Here is a 20,696-nt window from a genome sequence, read left to right as displayed (position 1 = left end):
GGATGCCCATTTTTTCCAGCCTGTCTGTCATCAGCAAGTTAGGACCTGCTCTACTTTTATGGCTCAAGCAGTCAGTTCATGCATTGGACCGTGGAATCCATGGCTATGTGCATGAGCCCATAAAAAGTAATGTGGCTAGCTAAAAAAATGGCTCACAGCACTAAAGAGCCTTTGTGTGCATGAGGCCTTAGGTTGTGTCCTAATGTAGGTTATATGCCATATTTTAGGGTGACTGACCCCTTTATAGTAGCATCAATCTATGATTATGTTTAATCCCCCATTTCTTAGAAAGTGCCCTCTTTTTGCCTCAAATGCATAAAACAGTAATATAACAAAACTTGCCACACAGTAACTGTAACATAACTAAACAAATCCATTCTTACCACATAGATACAGTGCCAGAACCAATTTTACAACATAGATTGGTGATAGATGATGATTTGATTAGATGATTTCTCTTTTTATTCTTCTACTATCTGGTTACCATGTCAGCTTCTTCCAGTCCCGATATATCCCTGCAGATTTAGCAATACAAAAATCTTAGTAACTTCAATACAAACCCATAGAACACTATCACACCAAGTTTCCAGAGCACTGTCCATTTTTTGGTCAACTCATTTTTATAAATTTTTCATATAGGAAACAGGAGAAAATAAACAAAACATTTGTGATTACAATTTGCACATCCAGCTGATGTCAGTGAGGCTGCACAAGACTTCACCGAGTAGTAGTTACACCCTGGAGCGACAGACCCTCGTTTTTCTCTGCATGTCCAGCAGGAAACTCTTAACCTGGCCATATGCCAATAAATGTCCAGAAGATAACCCAAACTTGGAAGCCTGTTCCTGGAATGTGAGAAATCTAGGCTCGTCAGGGTGTAGGAGGTTACCCACTGTGCTAATGCCTTTGCTCGCCACTGCCTAAAAGGGTATTGTCTCGTCCTTGATTGAACTCTAAGTGGTCCAACAAAGTTAGATGTTTACTTGCCAGGAAAGGGAAACCTAAAAGTTTCCTGCGTGTCCAAGTCGCAACTGCAAGTCCAAGCTCCAGGCAGATCTTTTATGGCATCTTGGACCATTATTACTTTTTGAATATTTGTGACCTCTGCATGCCCTTTCAAAAATCCCACTTGAAAGGGGTGAACCAAACGGGGTAAGATCTTTGCTCACCTGTTGGCCATTATTTTTGCTAGTATTTAAAGTCCACATTAAGTAGAGATATTGGTCTTTAGGAGGCCACTAATGTAAGCTGTGTTCAAATAAGGAGGAAGAGGGGCCCTAGAAAGGTAAGTATTAAAAACACACATCATTAGCAGAGAAGCCTGGTCCCAAAGGACTTTTCAGTATTTGCAGGAAATCCATTGCAGCCAGGATACTTGGAGGTGGCAAGTCTCTTATGACAGAAGCAATCTCCTTTGGCATAATGGGTGAGATTAGCAGTTGTCTCTCTTTGTCAGTCAAAGAGGGTAATTTCAGTGAGTGTAACTAGGGGGGTGGGCTAGATAACAAGGGAGATGTTTCAGAATCCCCTCATCATCTCTGAGGGTAAATATCGTTGAGGAAGGTTGCTTCCCCTTCGCGAAATGAGCAAGAAGTTCTTTGTCTCCATAACTCTGCAGTGTAGCTTCCATTTGTGTGTATTAGAAGGATTATTTACACTGTAACCAATGGTCATAATTACTTTTATCTTAGGCCCGTTCCACACTTGCGAGTGTGATGCGATGAACTCGCATCACACTCGCAACGCAAGCTGCCGGGAACGCACGGCCCGAACACTGCACCGCGGGAGTGAACTCAGCATGTCAGTTCACTCCCGGTGTGCAGCGTTCGGGCCGTGCGTTCCCGGCAGCTTGCGTTGCAAGTGTGGAACAGGCCTAACTGACAAAACAGTTTAGAGGTAATAATAGGGGAAAGTTGGTAAGTAGTAGAAGCACTATGAAATGTCTCACTGCATTCCCTGACTTTTCTGGGCACTGCCTTTTTCATCATTATTGTATAGCCTGTAATACGACCTCTGAGGAAGATTTTAACAATGTCCCAGTATAACTGAGATTGGTCAACATGAGGGGAATAAGTTGTGTTGCATTCCATCCACCTCCCATTACACCTTAAAATTCTAAGCAGGCAAACACTTCAGTTTTTTAAGTACAATGTATTCTTGTATCTTTTTAGCTTACTATAACATCTAGTTAAATCTTGTACATATTCATTTTCCCATTTTCATTTTTTAGCATAACTGTAAAGTTACTTGAATTTTTTTTTTAAAGAAACAGTTTTTGACAACAATATCCAACGTTACCTGTATCGTGCTTCTAGCTTCTTCCTATCCTGAGATATAGGGCTAATAGCTATATTAGGCTGTCTGTAAAATCCTCTCAGCTTTTCCTGAAGTGGGCGGGATTTCCTGGTTGTGACAACAGCTAAGGACAGAGAGGCCAGAGCACTGCGGGCATTCACGTGAACGTGCACAAAAAGCCCAGCCAATAAGGACACAGAATCAGTGTTCCTGCTTGTGCAAATATCAAGTGCACAGCAAGGCAGGGAAGACATAGAGCACTGGAGCTCTGCATCATACAATAATCTACTACACTACAATAAAATGATAAGAAAAAAACATGTCCACCTACACCATAAAATGCCCACATAAAAAGATGAACACATGGCATCATCACAGTGAAACCTCTCCAAAAGATCACCTCTCTGAGAGGACCTCTCCCTAAAAGACTGGTTTTATATTCAATCACTGATTTTTTTTTTTACTTTTTTTGGCCATTATACTCTAGGAAGCTGCCCTCTATCTGCAGACCACCCCTGTGGTTCTATCTTTATTTGTGCATTCAAACTTTCATACATACACATTTCTGCTACATTGAAATTTTCAAACACACCCAGCTCTGTTACATACCATTCAAGTGGTAATGTACAAAGACTTCCTCCTTCTACTTGGATGACCTGAAGCATGTGATCAGTCATATGCTTGTGACATCACTCTGGGTTCTGGAGTCTGAAGTCTGGAGTTGCCAGCAATTATCAGGACTGATATTCTTCTGCACCTAGCAGATACAGCCCAGGAGCGTGCACCTCTGCTAGTGCCCCTCCCACTCTCCTCCCTTCTCCAGCATCTAGATACGGACTCCCATGGCAACTAACCGAACAAAGGCAGCCAGGGGGACAAGGTAAAAGCCCTGCTAACAGGCAAATGGCTGCAGTTCGCTAAGGAGTGTAAATTAGAAAATTACTTATTTCAGCTTAGTGCAGAGTTCAAAAGTTTTTATACTTTACAGTTGTTCTTTAATTTTACATTTTGATTGGTCTTATACTGTTTCTTCCTTACTTATTTCCGCTGCCTGAATCTACAGTTTTACCACCAGATAGGAAAATATAGAAATTCAATTATTTCATTTTGTACACCAGCAAAGCCCTTAACTATACTCCAATCCCAATGGCTCCTCTTCCAGCTCCTGGCTTCAGATTGGCGTAGACAGGTGTACCTTAAGACTTGATACGTCTACTTTATTCTTTGTCTTGGTACGATTACTATGATTCCAAATTTCTCTAGGTTTTATAGTGTTTTAATACATTTTTTACAAAAATGCAATTATCAAAACTAGTGCAGTCTGTGCAGTTTGCCTGTGGAGTTTGCAGGGGGCGCCAGATTCATCAAAACTCTGCCCCTCCCAACCCGCACTGCTCTGCAAGTGTCCACCATTTTTTAAAATCATGCTGCAGAATTGTGGTGTTGACACAAACTCCGACTAAGCAGTGTCTTGTCGGACACAGAGCAGCCGCTACACAAAACTGCTTGCACGTTGTTTTCATTGCAAAGTCAGATAGAAAACTGGCGCAAGCGGTTTAGTAAATGTGGGCCAGTGTGTCTTCTTCTGATGCTAATAACTTTTTCAGACTTTTGGGGTATGGAGCTGTGATAGGCTTTATTTTTGTGAGTTAAGCTGATGTTTTCATCGCTACCATTTTGAGGACAGTAAGACCTTTTGATCACTAGTCTTAAGCTCTTTGCCCCAGCACAGCATATTTTTATTTGGGGTTTCGGGACACCTTTTCAGGGCAGACCCAGATGTATTTGCTACCCCTGACTCCCAGGGGTAGGATTTAGAACCCTGGCCTGTGGCTAGGATTTAGAACCATTTACTGGATCTTGTTGAACCACAAAACGTTCTGTTTTTGCTTTGCCTTGCGGTTCCCACAACCTCTGTCCCTGCTTACTTGCTGGCCCTGTGCTTAACCGTAATTGACAACTATATGGAGGTCCTTATCCTGGATAAGTGCACAAAACAGTAAGACAGACAAACAAGAAGGACAAGACAAAACAGCAAAGGTCAGGTAAATGGGGTCAAAAACCTAGATGATGGCGGGGTATAAAATCGTAAGGCAGTAGAATAGTCAAAAGGTTCATGCAACAGTCAGTATCACAGTAAGTAGAGAAGAATATATGGTATAAGAATACAGTATAAAATCATATCATGATTAGTGAAGGCTCTAAAAAGAAAAAAATATCACTGGAACTATATATCACCTGTGTGCTTGTGGCTTGGGAGGATATGTCCCATTACGCGGTAGAGAAGATGCTTTTGCATTCAGTTTTCTCTGCCACCTAAGTATTGTAAATGGCACCTGGTAAGTGGGGGTCATGTTACAGTATCTACAATTCATGTTATGCTTCTGGACAGCTGCAATTTCTGCAATATAGAGCATATCCATACGCTTCATTGGCCTTACACATGTTTAATGGGCTCATTTGTACTATAATTGTCTGTCTTTTATGCTGCATAGAAAAGAATGGTCCATTGTGCTGTGGATGGAGAGGATGTAGCATTACAAATATATTTGGTAACAGACGTGTGGTTTCATATGTCTGTTACCTGGATCCTGCAGATAAGCCTAACATTACCAGGAAATAAGATTTATAAGGCTGGCACTGCACGGTGTGACACGTATCTAAAGCCAGGCAGGATTACCCCATGACTCATATATATTAGTCAATTATTTATGATTAAACAAGGAAAGAAAACCAGGTGTTACTTGTAATTTTTTTTTTGGTAAACATTCAAATAAAAGTTAACCTTGTGATTGCAGTATAAAACACTACATCACAATAGGATCAGTATTTGTTGGTCCTGTTAAAGTAAAAACCATTATAATAATCATCTTTATTTATATGGCGCCATCATATTCTGTAGCACTTTTCAAATCATAGGGGACATATACAAATATTATATTACATTATAAAGTACAAACAGTTATATTGGAACAATGAGGATGAGGGGTGACACCAAAGGTGTAAAAGTTTGTATAATAGTCTAGACATTCTTTATAAAGAATACAATATATAAGAATTACAAAGTTATTGTAAATGGTTCATGTTTCACAAATGTTTGTAACATTTATGTAACTATGTGGAAAATAATAAAAATATAGTTAAACCAAAAAAAAAGGGCTAGGCCAACTTAATATGTGAAATAGAAAACACTCCTCCCTTGTTCTTATGATCAGTGGGTGGTCCTATTGGACCTGATTAGGGTTGGGAAGTAAGAGTTATCCTTATGGAGACTGTCAATTAATGTGGAGACTTATAGCCATTGACGCTCAACTAGGGGATTCTGGGAAAATATGAAAATAAGTTTCCTGATTAGCAAGTTATGGCCTATACTGTAGATAGATGATAACTTATTCACTTGGCCCAACCCATTTAATTAAACAGGAAATAGATGATTTAGCCAATAGGCTGGTGGCAATAGTATTTGTACACTCACCGGCCACTTTATTAGGTACACCTGTCCAACTGCTCGTTAACACTTAATTTCTAATCAGCCAATCACATGGCGGCAACTCGGTGCATTTAGGCATGTAGACATGGTCAAGACAATCTCCTGCAGTTCAAACCGAGCATCAGTATGGGGAAGAAAGGTGATTTGAGGCCTTTGAACGTGGCATGGTTGTTGGTGCCAGAAGGGCTGGTCTGAGTATTTCAGAAACTGCTGATCTACTGGGATTTTCATGCACAACCATCTCTAGGGTTTACAGAGAATGGTCCGAAAAAGAAAAAACATCCAGTGAGCGGCAGTTCTGTGGGCGGAAATGCCTTGTTGATGCCAGAGGTCAGAGGAGAATGGGCAGACTGGTTCGAGCTGATAGAAAGGCAACAGTGACTCAAATTGCCACCCGTTACAACCAAGGTAGGCAGAAGAGCATCTCTAAACGCACAGTACGTCGAACTTTGAGGCAGATTGGCTACAGCAGCAGAAGACCACACCGGGTGCCACTCCTTTCAGCTAAGAACAGGAAACTGAGGCTACAATTTGCTCAAGCTCATCGAAATTGGACAGTAGAAGATTGGAAAAATGTTGGTCTCGATTTCTGCTGCGACATTCGGATGGTAGGGTCAGAATTTGGATCCATCCTGCCTTGTATCAACGGTTCAGGCTGTTGGTGGTGGTGTCATGGTGTGGGGAATATTTTCTTGGCACTCTTTGGGCCCCTTGGAACCAATTGAGCATCGTTGCAACGCCACAGCCTACCTGAGTATTGTTGCTGACCATGTCCATCCCTTTATGACCACAATGTACCCTGTAACATCTGATGGCTACTTTCAGCAGGATAATGCGCCATGTCATAAAGCTTCACCATCCACCATCATCCACCATCATTATTAAGCATGATTCATAGATCCATGCACCGTGACTGTGATAACCTCCTTGCTTCTAAAATCATCTTTTAAAATTATGCTAAACTCTGAGAAGTGTTACCAGAGCCTCTCTGTGCTTAAGCTTCACAGGCAGTTACAGCATGCAGAAGCACTTCCCCCTTCCACTGTGTGCTAAAACTCCCTGTTGCCGCCATGCTATTACATCAGGCAAAAGGGGAAGTGCTGAGTGAGCAAGAGGAGGGGGAGACAGTGTAACTACCTATAAAGTTTCAGCACGGAGGGGCTCTGATAACGCCCCCACAATCCTTCTGGCTCATTAGCATAATTTCTAATGTTGATTTTAGAAGGAAGGAGGCCATGGGTAAAAACTATAAGAAGATTACCACAGTCCCAGTACCTGGATCCATGAGTAAGTGTCCCTGATTTATCATGATGGATTCTGATGTTGTTTTGTCCACGTTTGACTAGGACAGCTAGAATCAATGTTTGATTTATCCCATGTGTGTTTTATTTTTAGCTGCTTTTGCAGAACATATTAAATGCACATAAAATATATTAAAGAAAATTAATAAATACTCTTTTAATCCAGTTTTCAATGACATTCATAAAGTTGGCATAAACCACTCAAAATACCAAAGTAATACAGTAATTTAGAGTTTTCAGATGAGACGCAGCTTTAGGACTATTGAGAATATTTATAGAAAATTGTAAAAATGTTTCTGCACAACGGTTGATATCATATGATTCAAATAAAAATCCTGGCAAGAAAATTTGACTTTTCTTGTATTATTATTATTTGCGCTTACCATACTACCCATACACATAAGATCACTATCTCGCTAGACTTCCTTTTACAAAGGCTCAGATTTGTGGATTGGGGAGAAGAAATCCATCTGCCTGATCTATTGCCGCCCAAACATTTGCATCAATAAGGAGTTTAGAGCTCCCCCTTTATACACATTAGATGGCCAGAGGATTGGATTGTCTGGTACAGATCTAACATGTATATAGGGCTTAAAAGGATCTTCTGGGATTTTACACTTGTGGTCTATACATAAGGCTATATAGATATGTGGTCATTATAGTAACCTGGCACCTCGTCCCTAACGCTTCCTCTTCACAGACCAATGACATCACAATAATTGGACACATGACCTGTCAAGTGAATGGCTTTGAGCTGCAATACCAAGTACAACCACTGTACAATGTATGGCGTTGTACTGTTAAGAAGTTGCAGCTCTCCGTAGAACACTGTGGTCTCTTGAAACAGCAAATTGGTGAAAGATCCGGATGTTGGACACCCACCTTCCTGATATTGATTATTGTACTAAGAATAAGATGAATTACAATATCTGGAATACCCCTTTAAGTTTTTGGTAATCACAACTTTCTGTAAATACATGGCTGTCGGATATTGAAAGCTGAATATGATTTAGTGTTTGGCGTTTAAAAGTGATCTCAACAGGAGGTCTAATGAGACATATGTTATCTATGAGATGTTTTGGCCATGGTATTACAAATGGTAGAAAGAACATATCCATAGAAGGAAAAAAGACATCTACTTTATATAATACACATAAAACATAAGGAAAAGTTATATCGGAGAATATATGATGGAGCAAGAAATAGTTTTTGGAAGAGTTTTAGCTCAACATGACCCAAAGGTCATTGTGACATGGACACTGCCCCATGGTAGCTGGTAGTTCCCAAACTTTTGTAGACCAGGATGTGACATCAGAGGAAAAACAAGTTTATTTTACAGACCCAATTCACCAGGGAACCTGAACCTGAGGAAGTATCCGGAGGGGACATGCAACTCTTATTTTTGAAAGGTAACCTTATACTGTATCTGTGGACTATGAAATAAACAATGATTGTCTAAAGTCGCTTCATCCAATTGTCAAGAATTCCCTGAGCGCCTCATACCGTCTATTGTGGTCTATCCTCTTCATATTCATACTGATCCGACTATCCATTTGATGTTGGGATCGAAACTGGCTGCCGAATGATCTACTGTCACTTAAAAAGCTAATTCGGAGAGTGGTGGTCACTGCACAACCCAACGAGGCGAACCGTTTTCAGTCACTGTTCACACCATATCAAGCAATACTGCACTAGAGCGCTCTGTTTCTTTTTTTTTGTTGTTGCATCATCATTTAGCCATACTATGTACAACCAAACAGTGTGACGTGCTATAGGTACTTACTCAATACCAAAATTAATAAAAAAATTTTATACATGCAATATCACCAGTCATCATTTTGTCATTATGGTGCTGGCACACATAAATAGCAAGAAAAGTACAAGCAAGTCACCATTAACAGGGCCCAGTTCTCGTTACAGAGAGATGTGATTACTGGACACTATCATTATACATAGGGCTCCACTAACACACATTTCATAATGGGCCATGTGATATGTAATATGACAATGGATATGTAATATTAAAGGTCAATAGCAGGGGCGTAACTACAGCGGTAGCAGCCATAGCAGCCGCTATGGGGCCCCGCAGTGTGAGGGGGCCCCGTCATCCAACCTGACACAATAAAGAATGGAGGATGTGCACCATTATATCTATATTGCACTGCACATTGTCCAGCATAATATGTATATAACATATACTGTGATGTATATATGCAGTATCTGTGATGTATATACGGTGTCTGTATACACTGTATGTGAGCATGTTGCATATGGCACTGTATGTGTGTGTATATGCACATGAGTGGATTTATATGTGATTGTAACTCGCATGCGTGAGTATACTAATATGTACTGATAAGTGGGAAGGGGGGCCCCATGCAGTAGCCTGCTAGGAGGCTCTGTCTCTCTGAGTTACGCCAGTGGTCAATAGTCAATGCACTCATCAGCTGTTTGCTGCAGTCTCCGATGCCAGACCTACCACAGAGATTGCTCTGTTCCCTAGTGGCTGAATTAGCCATTACACTGGGAACAGGTCTGTGTTTATGGCTCCTCTAAATGTGTAGTCCGGGTCTCAAACGTAGTCAAGAAAAAGCTGATTGGCAGAAGTGGCAGGAATTTATAGATACAATGGTGGTTATATCTCATAAGGCGGCGCTTGTGTGCCGCTGTATCATAGCCCGCCAATGCTCTGGCGCATGCGGATACTTCAAGAGGTATCCGACAGGGTCATGCGCAGCGTATATCTCTACACCTAACCCTACGTATAAATAAATGCAGCCAATGAATTTTGGCATGTGAAAATTTGCCCGCTTGCCTGCAGATTTGCCTGCGCATTCGCTGAAGCCAATGAATTTTCATATATAAAAATTCATTGGCTGCGTTTATTTATGCGCAGGGCCTGGCCGCGCCCACCCTTCACACCTCTCCGCGCTCCACTGGCGTGAAGGTGGCGGAAGGGGGGAAAGAAAGTGCTAGCATTTGCTATTATTTCACTGACATGGCGCAGAAAAATTGAAAATTCCGATTGGGGGAGATTTATCAGAAGTGTCAGAAGTGTCTAAAAGCAAAACTGTTCCAGTTGCTCGTGGCAACCAATCAGAGCTCAGCTTTCATTTTATAAACTGCTGTGGAAAAATGAGATCTGAGCTCTGAATGGTTTTCATGAGCAACAAAAACAAGTTTGCTCTCTGACACCTCTGATAAATCTCACCCATTTATATCAATACAATCTTTCGGGGAGATTTATCAGAGGTGTCTGAGAGAAAAACTGATCAGCTTTTATTTTCCTACAGTAGTTTTTTAAAATGAAAGCTGAACTCTGATTGGTTGCCATGAACAACTTCAACAGTTTTGCTCTTGTACACTTCTGCTGAATCTCCCCTATGGGGCGCATTTACTAAGGGTCCAAACGCCACATTTTCGTCGGGTTTCCAGACTTTTTACCGTTTTGACCTAAATTGCCCCGGGTTTTTGCCGCACGCAATCAGATTGTGGTGCATCGGCGATGGCTTGCATGCGACTCAAATCGGGGGGCGTGGATGTCAGACAACCCGACTGATTCGGACAAACCACGGAATATAAAAACGAAATGCACCGGGAAGAAGAAAGTGAACTCCGGTGGACCTCAGCGGGGCAAGCGACACATGCAGGAAATTGGACGCACGATCTTAGTGAATCACGGCAGACCCGAATCCTCGTTGGAGAACGCACAGCGGGGATCGCAACGGGATGGGTAAGTAAATGTGCCCCAATGTGTCCATTTATCCTATTACTATCCCCCATTACTATACTGATATGTACATAATGATGTAGCCCATACTTTTACACCCATACAGCCGACAGATGGCTGCAACAGATTTCTGAAACTGAAAGCCAAGAAAGTTACTTATACTTTGGGAATATACTTGCGTTATCTGTCTTGGCAGTGCCCCACTTGGTATAAATAGCTGTGGTTAGAAAGCAGACTCAACTTAAACTCGCCATGAACTCGCATAATGACCCATTACATGGACTACAAATATGTTACAGGCACTTCTGGATAAACAGCTCTTCTGGTAAGTTGAGATTTTACACATACCTATGACATAAGACACAAGCTATTTTACAAGGAATACAACCGATGCAGTTAACCTCCCCGACCGTGTTTGCTTTAGTAGTCTATAAATATCAGCTCTTGAACCAACCAAGTCTCCCCGTTCCGGAAACTACAATTGTTTCTTTGGTGCGGTTGAAATCATAATCTTCAGATAACAAATGCAGAAGGGCATTCCAAATAGAATTCCAGATTGTATAACAGAGAAACCCAAGTCACCTCTCCTGACATGTCTATTATAGCACAGTAAATACTTGTATTCCCCATGAAATGTCAACTCTTGAACATCTTTTCTTAGAACTCTGCATTTTGCTGCTTTTGGGTTGTTTTTAAAAATTGATCAATAAACTGACGACTGGGTGTTACCATAGTCATGGACCCATTGGGGCTCATCTACTAAGGGTCCTATTTCCGATGTGCACCTCATTTAACAGGGTTTTTGGTGCACTCGATTGGATTTCATGCGACGCAAATCGAGGGGCGTGGCCGCCGGACAACCCAACATATTCGGACTACATGTGGGATTTAAAATTCAACTTGTGTCGCAAGACATGCACTTAGAAGCACCGGGAAGAAGAAGGTGAACTCCGGCGGACTTCAGCGGGGAAGCGACAGAAAATCGATATTGAACAATTGTCCCAACATTTCATAATGTTGTTTAATATTGTAAAGGGCTGGGATTCTCTTCTCAGTTCTAGAACAGTTGTAATTACAACAATTAGTTTTTATTCAGCCTCCGGGAAACAGATTTTTTTTTCTCATATTTGACATGGCGACTCAAAGTTTTTTCCTTTTTTTTACCCACTGGAAAGTCAGGTTTGCCACAGGCAATGCATCTGATATATTGTACAAGCCAGGACATTTCAGAATGTGCTCAGAAAAGTGACATATCAGTGCTGTGTATAGTGTGGAGAGACTCGACTACTGTGCTCTAAGTAGAACCTTGCAGTGGAGGCAGATGCTCAGGGGATTCCTGTCATTTCTGATGTATCCATAAATTCTGAGAGTGTTATTGCTTGTGCGTCATGTACAATCATTGCTTATAAAGTGGGTTTCCTGCTCGGTAACAGGCGGGACATAAAAATTGCTAGAAATGACGAGGTATGTGATCTTCAAAGAGAGAATATCACAAGCTACAAAGATAGTACATTTCTAAAATGTCACCAGGTTTTACCCCGCTAAACTACAAGCAGTCTCTGCTAGATTGTCTCAAAAAGAGTAGCATTAAGTTGTTATTTTTTTGGACTATTTACTGCTAAAAAGTCTCACAGGGCTATTTAGGCCTTTCATTATACTGGCGTAAACATAGAACTACTCCTAGTCGTGCAAAGCCAGATTCATGACTTAGGACTTATGCAAAAAGTCTCATGGTTCCTCCAGCCTCCTGTGCTGGGACTTTTCATGAATTTTGAAAAATTTGGGACTTTTTGGAACAAAAACATTTATGGTTCTTATGAGCCACTTGAATCTAATGGCCAGTGGAGCTCCAAAAATAGACATAGAACTGTTCTCAAGTATCCGCCTAATGATAATGGGTCATATTAAAGATAAGAATCTCATATTCCAGATCTGTGGTTCTGTGAGCTACAGAACTGGACATACAAGAAGTATAAAAATAGTCAGGAACTGGGTCTTGATCTGCATTCTTGTCAGTCCTGCAGGCTATTCCAGCTTCCCTGTTTAAAACCCATCTGAGGGATGGAGCTTATGGGCCAGCGTATGATAGCCCTGTCGCTGCATATTCACAGCGGGATACATCAAGAGGACTCAAAGAATCTTCCTACAATGATAGACAAATTTTCCCTCCTCCTTTCAACTGGGTTTGTGTCCTTAGGAGGCTGAATGCTTGAAAGTTGTCAAAGAACAAGGAGAAATAAATTACTGCTGGCACTTTGCAATAAATAAGTGGCTTTTGGTTGAAGTTTGGGCACTCAGGCTCTAAAAGGTTATCCATCACTGATCTAGGCCTTAGTCATCCAGCCAATCGCCTCCTGTACTATTAACTCCATTTAGGCCCTGGTGGGCACGCTGCATTTCTTATAAATAGTCATGAAAAACCTGCCTGCCTCATCACCTGAAGCTGTTATATCCAAACCTTCAAAGAATAGCCATTGCTTCCAAACAAAACAGGAATCACATAAAGTTGTCTATCCTATAACACCCAGTCCAGTGAACTGTTTTATTGCCAAGATCAGAAGAACTAAAATCCAGAAATTACATTGTGTAATGTCTGATTGTAAAAGAGAGTAATGATGTTTCTCATCAAACAGTTGTAAAAAAAAAATACAATTCGCTATTTGGAAGTTTTGGTAATTAAACGTATAAGTAAACGTCTAAGGGAGTGTCCACACTTGAAGACAGAAGACGAGATAAGTTGTCATGATTAGCCAGCTCTTGTGGCATTCGGACAATCTACATCATCATGCGGTTAAAGTAATCGATATGGACAGTTGTCTCAGGAGGACAGAGCGCAAAAACCAAAGTGTAGATATTAAGACCACAAATATATGAAAAGGTAAATTGCTCGCCTTGGTTTCTTGATTTGTAGGTGTTTAATATATGTTGCATTCGGAAGAGCAGCATGCAGTGGACCAAAGAAGCCTCGGGTGTCAGCGTCCAAGAACGAATCCCCTAGGTTGAAGGTTGTAGGATATAAGCAAGTTGAGAAAATCCACAAAGGCAAATAATTTGCCCGTCCTTATTTCTATGATAATAAAAAAACTATGTGTTTCGGCACTGTAACAGTGGCTTCGTCAGGTTAGGACTATATGTATAATAAATAATAAAAACACTGAATAATAGAGTTCATTATGTGTTCACTTTATATACCGTATTTTCTGGACTATAAAACGCACTTTTTAGCAAGAAAAAATCTTGCTAAAAAGTCCCTGCGTCTTATAGACCGGAGGTCAGGAGGATCCAGCACTGTCAGACCCTCCTGACCACTGTAATGGAGATCGGGTGATGCCCTGATACAGAGCTGCACCTGATCTCTGCACCTGCTCTCCTGCTCCTGCACCTGCTCTCCCCATGTCCTAAAGGTACAGGACCTGCGGTGATGTCAGAATCATGTGACTGATCACATGCTTCTTACATCACCACAGATCTCATACTGCCATGCTGCCCTGGGACAGGGTTAGAAAAAGAGGAATGGGGGAAGTGTGTGTGTGTGTGTGTGTGCGTGTGTGTATATATGTGTGTGTATATATATGTGTGTGTGTGTATGTGTGTGTGTATGTGGGGGGGGGGTTCTGTGTGTATAGCTGAGCTGAGTGTGTATGTGGATGGATGATGCAGGGCTGATTGTGTATGTGGATGGATGATGCAGAGATGAGTGTGTATGTGGATGGATGATGCAGTACTGAGTGTGTATGTGGATAGATGATGCAGAGCTGAGTGTGTATGTGGATGGATGATGCAGGGCTGAGTGTGCATGTGGATGGATGATGCAGGGATGAGTGTGTATGTGGATGGATGATGCAAAGCTGAGTGTGTATGTGGATGGATGATGCAGAGATGAGTGTGTATGTGGATGGATGATGCAGTGCTGAGTGTGTATGTGGATAGATGATGCAGAGCTGAGTGTGTATGTGGATGGATGATGCAGTGATGAGTGTGTATGTGGATGGATGATGCAGAGCTGAGTGTGTATGTGGATGGATGATGCAGAGCTGAGTGTGTAAATGTATGTCTGTGTGTGCTGTGCTTTAGTGCGACCAACAGGGATATTTTAATTGGTGTAAAATATATTTTTCCTTTTTTTGGAAGCCTTAATCTGGGGTGCGTGCTATAGTAAGAAGCGTCTTATAGTCCGAAAAATACGGTAACTACACGGAACCTCATTTTGGATCACGGAAGTACATCAGCATGTCCCACGGAATGATACCATCCCATTATAAGATGATCCACCTGTCTATTTTCCCCAGCTTTAGTTCTTGATCTATACTAATATTGGTAATATAGAATATTGGAACGTATTGGATACTGAGCGACTGAAACAAAATATATATTAAATAAAGTTCCTAAAAGACAGACTTCTAGCGATATATATAAAAATAAAAATATATATAAAAATAATTGCTAAACATGAAGCTGCCGTGAAGGATCAAAAGCCAAAAATATATACCTTGAATTCATATTCACAGTCAGCAGATACCTCAGACAAAAGGACGTATCATATGTAAAAAAGCATCATCCGCAATGCAGGACTAACCACGATCACTAACCCTGTTGCTATCTGACTCCACGATCTCAACAGGACCACAGAGCTACGGAAACCAGACATTTTATATGTCTCGATCTATACGAGGTGACATTTCTTGGTAAAAATGAGCCAGCAAGTCCATATGTATGTACACTCATACCTATCCTCTATTACCCATCAGGAGTAATATTCTACAGTGCAATTAGTTGTTTATTATGGTGACTTTACAGATTTTTAATAAAGTTGTCCGGAAGCATTTAGAAAGTCGGATGATATTTTCTTATATTATATATTAGATGCCTCCGTAATTGTTATAGTTTGTGCTTGTATTTATTCATATCCATCTCAGATATTTGCATTTATTTAGGTCCTATATACATCCCACATATTTGTTCCTTTTAATTTTCTACAGTCTCTATGGCTTCATTAAGTCCCTCTGGGGCAAGAGTACGCAATCTATAGAACCAATCAGATTCTTTCTTATTTAAAGCTGAGACACGATCTGAGATGTTAAGGGGAATCTGTTCTATGGGGGTAATCTTAATGCAGTTAAAGTCTTGATCGTGCACTATAAGGAGGTGTTTTGACAAACTTTGCTGTAAAAATCCAATTTTGGCTTTATGTATGTGCAACATCCCTGCCAATGCGCATGGCAGAGGAGTAGTTGCGAATAAGCCCTTTCACTACCCAGTACATATAGAGGTAATTGAGCAGCGGTAGATTCTGCCTGGACAGGCAAGGGTTAAGAATGTTAATGTTATTACCCAATGATGTTCCACTATTGTAACTGGAGTGTGATTGGAGGAGGAGACCACCTGACTAGGGAGGAACTAAACCCTTAGTTAGGGGAGGAGTTAACTCTCTCAGGACCCAGCTTATGACAGAGGAGCATCATCTCTTGGAGCACCTGCTCTTACTACAGAGCTACAGGGTGTCAGTCCACCTTCAGGGACATATACTACAGACTCTAAGGGCTGCCCCAGGGAGAACCAGCACCACAGCCTCTCCCTTTATATCATTTCTTGCACACACCACCTGCTGGAGACCTGCCGGGCTGTAGCACAGCCCTTCGGTCCCCATACCAAGCACCGTGACACTAGCGTGCCTAGGCCGCAACCGCCAGCAACTCCGGTAGTCCGGGCCCCGGCTGTCTCCAGGCCTCAAGAAAAGGCTAGGCCCCGGTGGGGGATGTTGCATATGTGACCATTAAATCTCGTTCTTAAGGATTGTGTGGTTGGGCCCACATATTGTAGTCCACACACACAATTGATTACATATATTACAAAAGGATGAATCACAAGTCATTATCTGCCTGATCGGGAAGATTTCCTTTGTACAGTGTAAAGAGAAGTGGGTACCTTCATCAGTGATTACTGTACAGCACAGACATTTTTTGTGGCGACATTTAAAGGCGTTTACAGGATCAGAATTAAAGCATATGGTATAATTCTGGCGAGAATGAGAACTTTATAAATCAAATATAGAAAATTGCATCATTTAGACCCCTAGTGTCAAGGTCAAAAATCCACTTTGCCTCTCTCTTAAGGATCACCCTGTCCCAGTCACCTCCTCTTTGATGTGGGACCACTAGGTCAGTCCCCTTGAACCTGACAGCATTTTTCCGACCGCCGTGTATGGCATTTATGTGTCTAGACAGAGGGGTATCCTTGTTGTGTCTAATATTGCTCAAATGTTCCCCAACTCGCCTGCGAAATTCAAGTCGGGTTTGCCCCACATAGTCGAGGCTACATTCAAATACTGTCCTGTAGATGACCCCCTCTGATTTACAATTGATGAAATGTTTAATCCGATAAGTCCTGCCATATCTGTTGGAAGTAAATGTCTTCCCTAGCGTCAGGACTGGGCAGGCTACACAGCCATTACTTCTGTAACAGTCCTTAAAATCACTTGTCAGCCATGTAGGAGAAGCGTAAGTAATGAAATTACTATGTACAAGTCTATCTTTCAGCGATTAGCCTTTCCTATATGTGATCAGTGGAGTAGAGTCAATTACCTCTTGAATGTCAGGGTCCATCTGTAGAATGCGCAAATGTTCCTTAAAAATTCTACGAACTTGCTCAGCACCTATACTTAATGTCATAATGGCCCTAGGAGGTTCATGGGTTGGCTCCTCTTTAGCTTGTGGGCTAAGTAATTGTCTACGTTATTGGTTCAAAGCATACTGATAGGCTGAGCGCAGGATATGGTCAGGGTACCCTTTTTTTCTAAAGCGCACCCGTAAGTCATTCGCCTGAGCCTTGAATAAAGACAGGTCCTGTCCGTTAAGGATGCCACCCCTAAGGGGCATGGGGTAACTGCTCTGCCATTGATGATAAAGATATCATCAATGTACCGGGCCCACATAGCGATCTCATCAGAACCTGCACATGGTGTATCACCAAACTCAACTGTCTTCTCCTACCAGCCCAGGAGCAAATTAGAATATGTGGGGGCACAAAACCAACCCATTGCCATGCCCCTGAGCTGGTGGTAGTACTTTCCACAAAAGAGGAAAAAATTGCGTGTCAGGCCAAGTGCAAAAGGCTGATTATCAATTTACTGTGGGCCCGGTACTGGCGGCCTCTTGACATAAGGAAGTGAGTCACTGCCCTGATACCTTCATCATGTGGTATTGAGGAATACAGAGCCTCAATGTCAATACTCGCCAGTAACCAATGTTTCTCCATTGTGACTCCATCCAGTGTATTCAGATAGTGTCCAGGTACACTCCGGCATTTTGAATGAGATTACCCACCCTGATACTTTGGGTCTCCCTTTCAAAGAGTATATGCCCTTGTGTACCTTAGGGAATGAGCAGAATGTTGCCACCATAGGTGTTTTTGGGCAAAGAAAATGGTATTCGGATTTGGTGATAAGTCCTAGTGCTAAAGCATCATTTAATAGTCGTGTAAGTTTTGAAAGGAATTCCTGTGTAGGATTACCTGTCAGTATCCTACATGTATCATTGTTCCTAACGAGTTGTTCACACGTGTTTAGACTGACTGGTATCCCCCATGTCGGAGGGTTTCACCGTAATTAGGGGTTCGCTTTCAAGGGCCCTTAAAGCAAGCTGTTCACCACTGGAAATGATTTCAATCCTATTGCTGACTCTGAGGTTCCTTAATTCTTCAGTGACCAAATGGGTGATGCATCCCACAATGGCGGTAAGCTATTGTTTTTAAATTTGAGATTCGTAAATAGGCCTTTCCCGTGACCACTGGTGGAAGGCTCATTACCGATGCTATAAATCGCAAAAGAAGATCAAGGGGAATGCCCAAATCCCGACTCTCTTTCAAGTCTTTACATTTGTGAAATTTGTGCCACTTAAGCATTTTGTACAAAAAGATTAAGTTCTTTCACCAATTCAAATCTATTCGAACATTCAGCTGGGAAGATGACAAGCCCTTGCTCAATAGGCACATCTCACTATCTGAAAGGGTACGTGAGGAGAGGTTAAAGGCTCCTTTTAGAAGATCAATCACAATTGTTGTTTTGTTCTTTATTTTTCTTAGTTTACTCGGTGCAATAATGTTTTTAAGTCTGGGCTTTCCTAAATGTTATTATGGGGGCATCTGGGAGTGTCTTGTTCAAGTAAGGATCATTTTTGAGAATTTTCCAATATTCTTGCAGTAGCTTTCTGATGGCTATCGATTGTAGTGATGAAATTGTAATGCTTCATCCAGCATTCAAAAGTTATTACCACATAAAGTGATGCATGTCAGATTTGTAGAAAAGCCTCTGTCCTTAAGGTGTTCACGGAGGGACTGTCTATGGCATAGTGTGGCATAATAATAGTAAACCCTCATTCACAAAGTCAATTTAGTTTGGGACCCATTTGCACCTACTAGAACCCAGTTTATTGACTTTTTTTTAAGCTGGAGCCAACACATCCCACGACAAGGCTACTTGACCTTTATTCGGGCCATCATTCCAGACCTGTGTAATATGTGTTGCAATGTCCTTGTATGGACATCTGTGATCTCACCATTATGAAGCTTACAAGACGCCTCCACTGCAGTGTCGCGCCAGTACTGAACTGATTAACCTAATTATGGACTCCAATATTTTGTGTGGACGTCCACCTCTAGGCTTTGGGATGCATGGATGGATGAACTTCATTTCATATTCATGGTGCATACAGAATGGAGTTTGACAATATTTTTGACTGAGAGACCCACATTGATGATGCTGTCTCACGTTCAAAGCCGTAGTGGATGGTGAGATATGAATCCTGAGAGTTACCCATTAGATCATCTGTGTACATATTGATAAAAAAAGACTTTTTTTCATCGTAAGATCATCAGATTAACATGCCTGAGGCACCCCTGAACTGCCCATGAAATCTCAGATGATTTAGTAATAGCGATGGTGCAAAGGTGGCAGTCACAACCGGGCCATGAAAACTGAGGGGATCCATAGACCTTTGACCTATGCTACACAATATGACACCAATATTATAATGGCGCTTAGTAATGGGGGCCCGGTTTCAGATTTTGCATTGAGGCCCAGGAGCTGATCACAAAGAGCCTATTCACAATGCTGGATGCAATATATTCAGCTAACTCTGCGCTATCACAATGAACAGACACTGATGTAAGTGTTAGAAAGAATTGTCCTTTTTTTCACCAAGCTCTCCTAAAAAAAACCCTTGCATGGCAATTCTGCCTCTGCAGTTCCAATATTACTGCAGAACTTGCTATCCAGTGCTGCAAAAAAAAAAGGAAAGAAAAAAAAAATAGATTAAGTTGTTAAAGGGAACCAGTCAGTTTATAAAGAAGGCAGCTAACTAAGCAGGAACAGAACAGATTGTACATATTGAACCTGTGTGCAGATAGCATATTATAGAGCAGGAGGAGCTGAGCAGATTGTATGTAGTGTCCTATCTGCAGATAGCATATTATAGAGCAGGAGGAGCTGAGCAGATTGTATGTAGTGTCCTATCTGCAGGCAGCATGTTATAGAGCGGAAGGAGCTGAGCAGATAGTATATAGTGTCCTATCTGCAGGCAACATGTTATAGAGCAGGAGTAGCTGAGCAGATTGTATATAGTGTCCTATCTGCAGGCAGCATGTTATAGAGCAGGAGGAGCTGAGCAGATAGTATATAGTGTCCTATCTGCAGGCAACATGTTATAGAGCAGGAGTAGCTGAGCAGATTGTATATAGTGTCCTATCTGCAGGCAACATGTTATAGAGCAGGAGGAGCTGGGTGAATTGTACATAGTGTCCTATCTGCAAGCAGCATAGAGAAGGAGGAGCTGGATAGATTGTAAATACATGTGACATATGCAAGTGCTGCAGGATGTGCAGCGTG

General features: G+C 41.6%; 1 long non-coding RNA gene across 1 annotated transcript in view; it reads right to left on the bottom strand.

Annotated features, from left to right (window-relative positions):
* Positions 1-461: 461 nt before the first annotated feature.
* LOC140122558 (uncharacterized) overlaps positions 462-20,696 on the bottom strand; it is a 21,337-nt gene continuing 1,102 nt past the window's right edge. Inside the window, exons 2-3 of the long non-coding RNA XR_011854341.1 lie at positions 13,708-13,810; positions 462-515 (exon numbers count right to left, since the gene is read on the bottom strand). This is a non-coding gene — a long non-coding RNA (uncharacterized lncRNA). The remainder of the gene's footprint in view (positions 516-13,707; positions 13,811-20,696) is intronic.

Source organism: Engystomops pustulosus, chromosome 3 (genome assembly GCF_040894005.1).
Source record: "Engystomops pustulosus chromosome 3, aEngPut4.maternal, whole genome shotgun sequence".
In the NCBI taxonomy this organism is placed as follows: domain Eukaryota; kingdom Metazoa; phylum Chordata; class Amphibia; order Anura; family Leptodactylidae; genus Engystomops; species Engystomops pustulosus.
The sequence above is the reverse complement of the archived record's forward strand: the minus strand, read 5'-3'. Positions and strand labels throughout refer to the sequence as shown.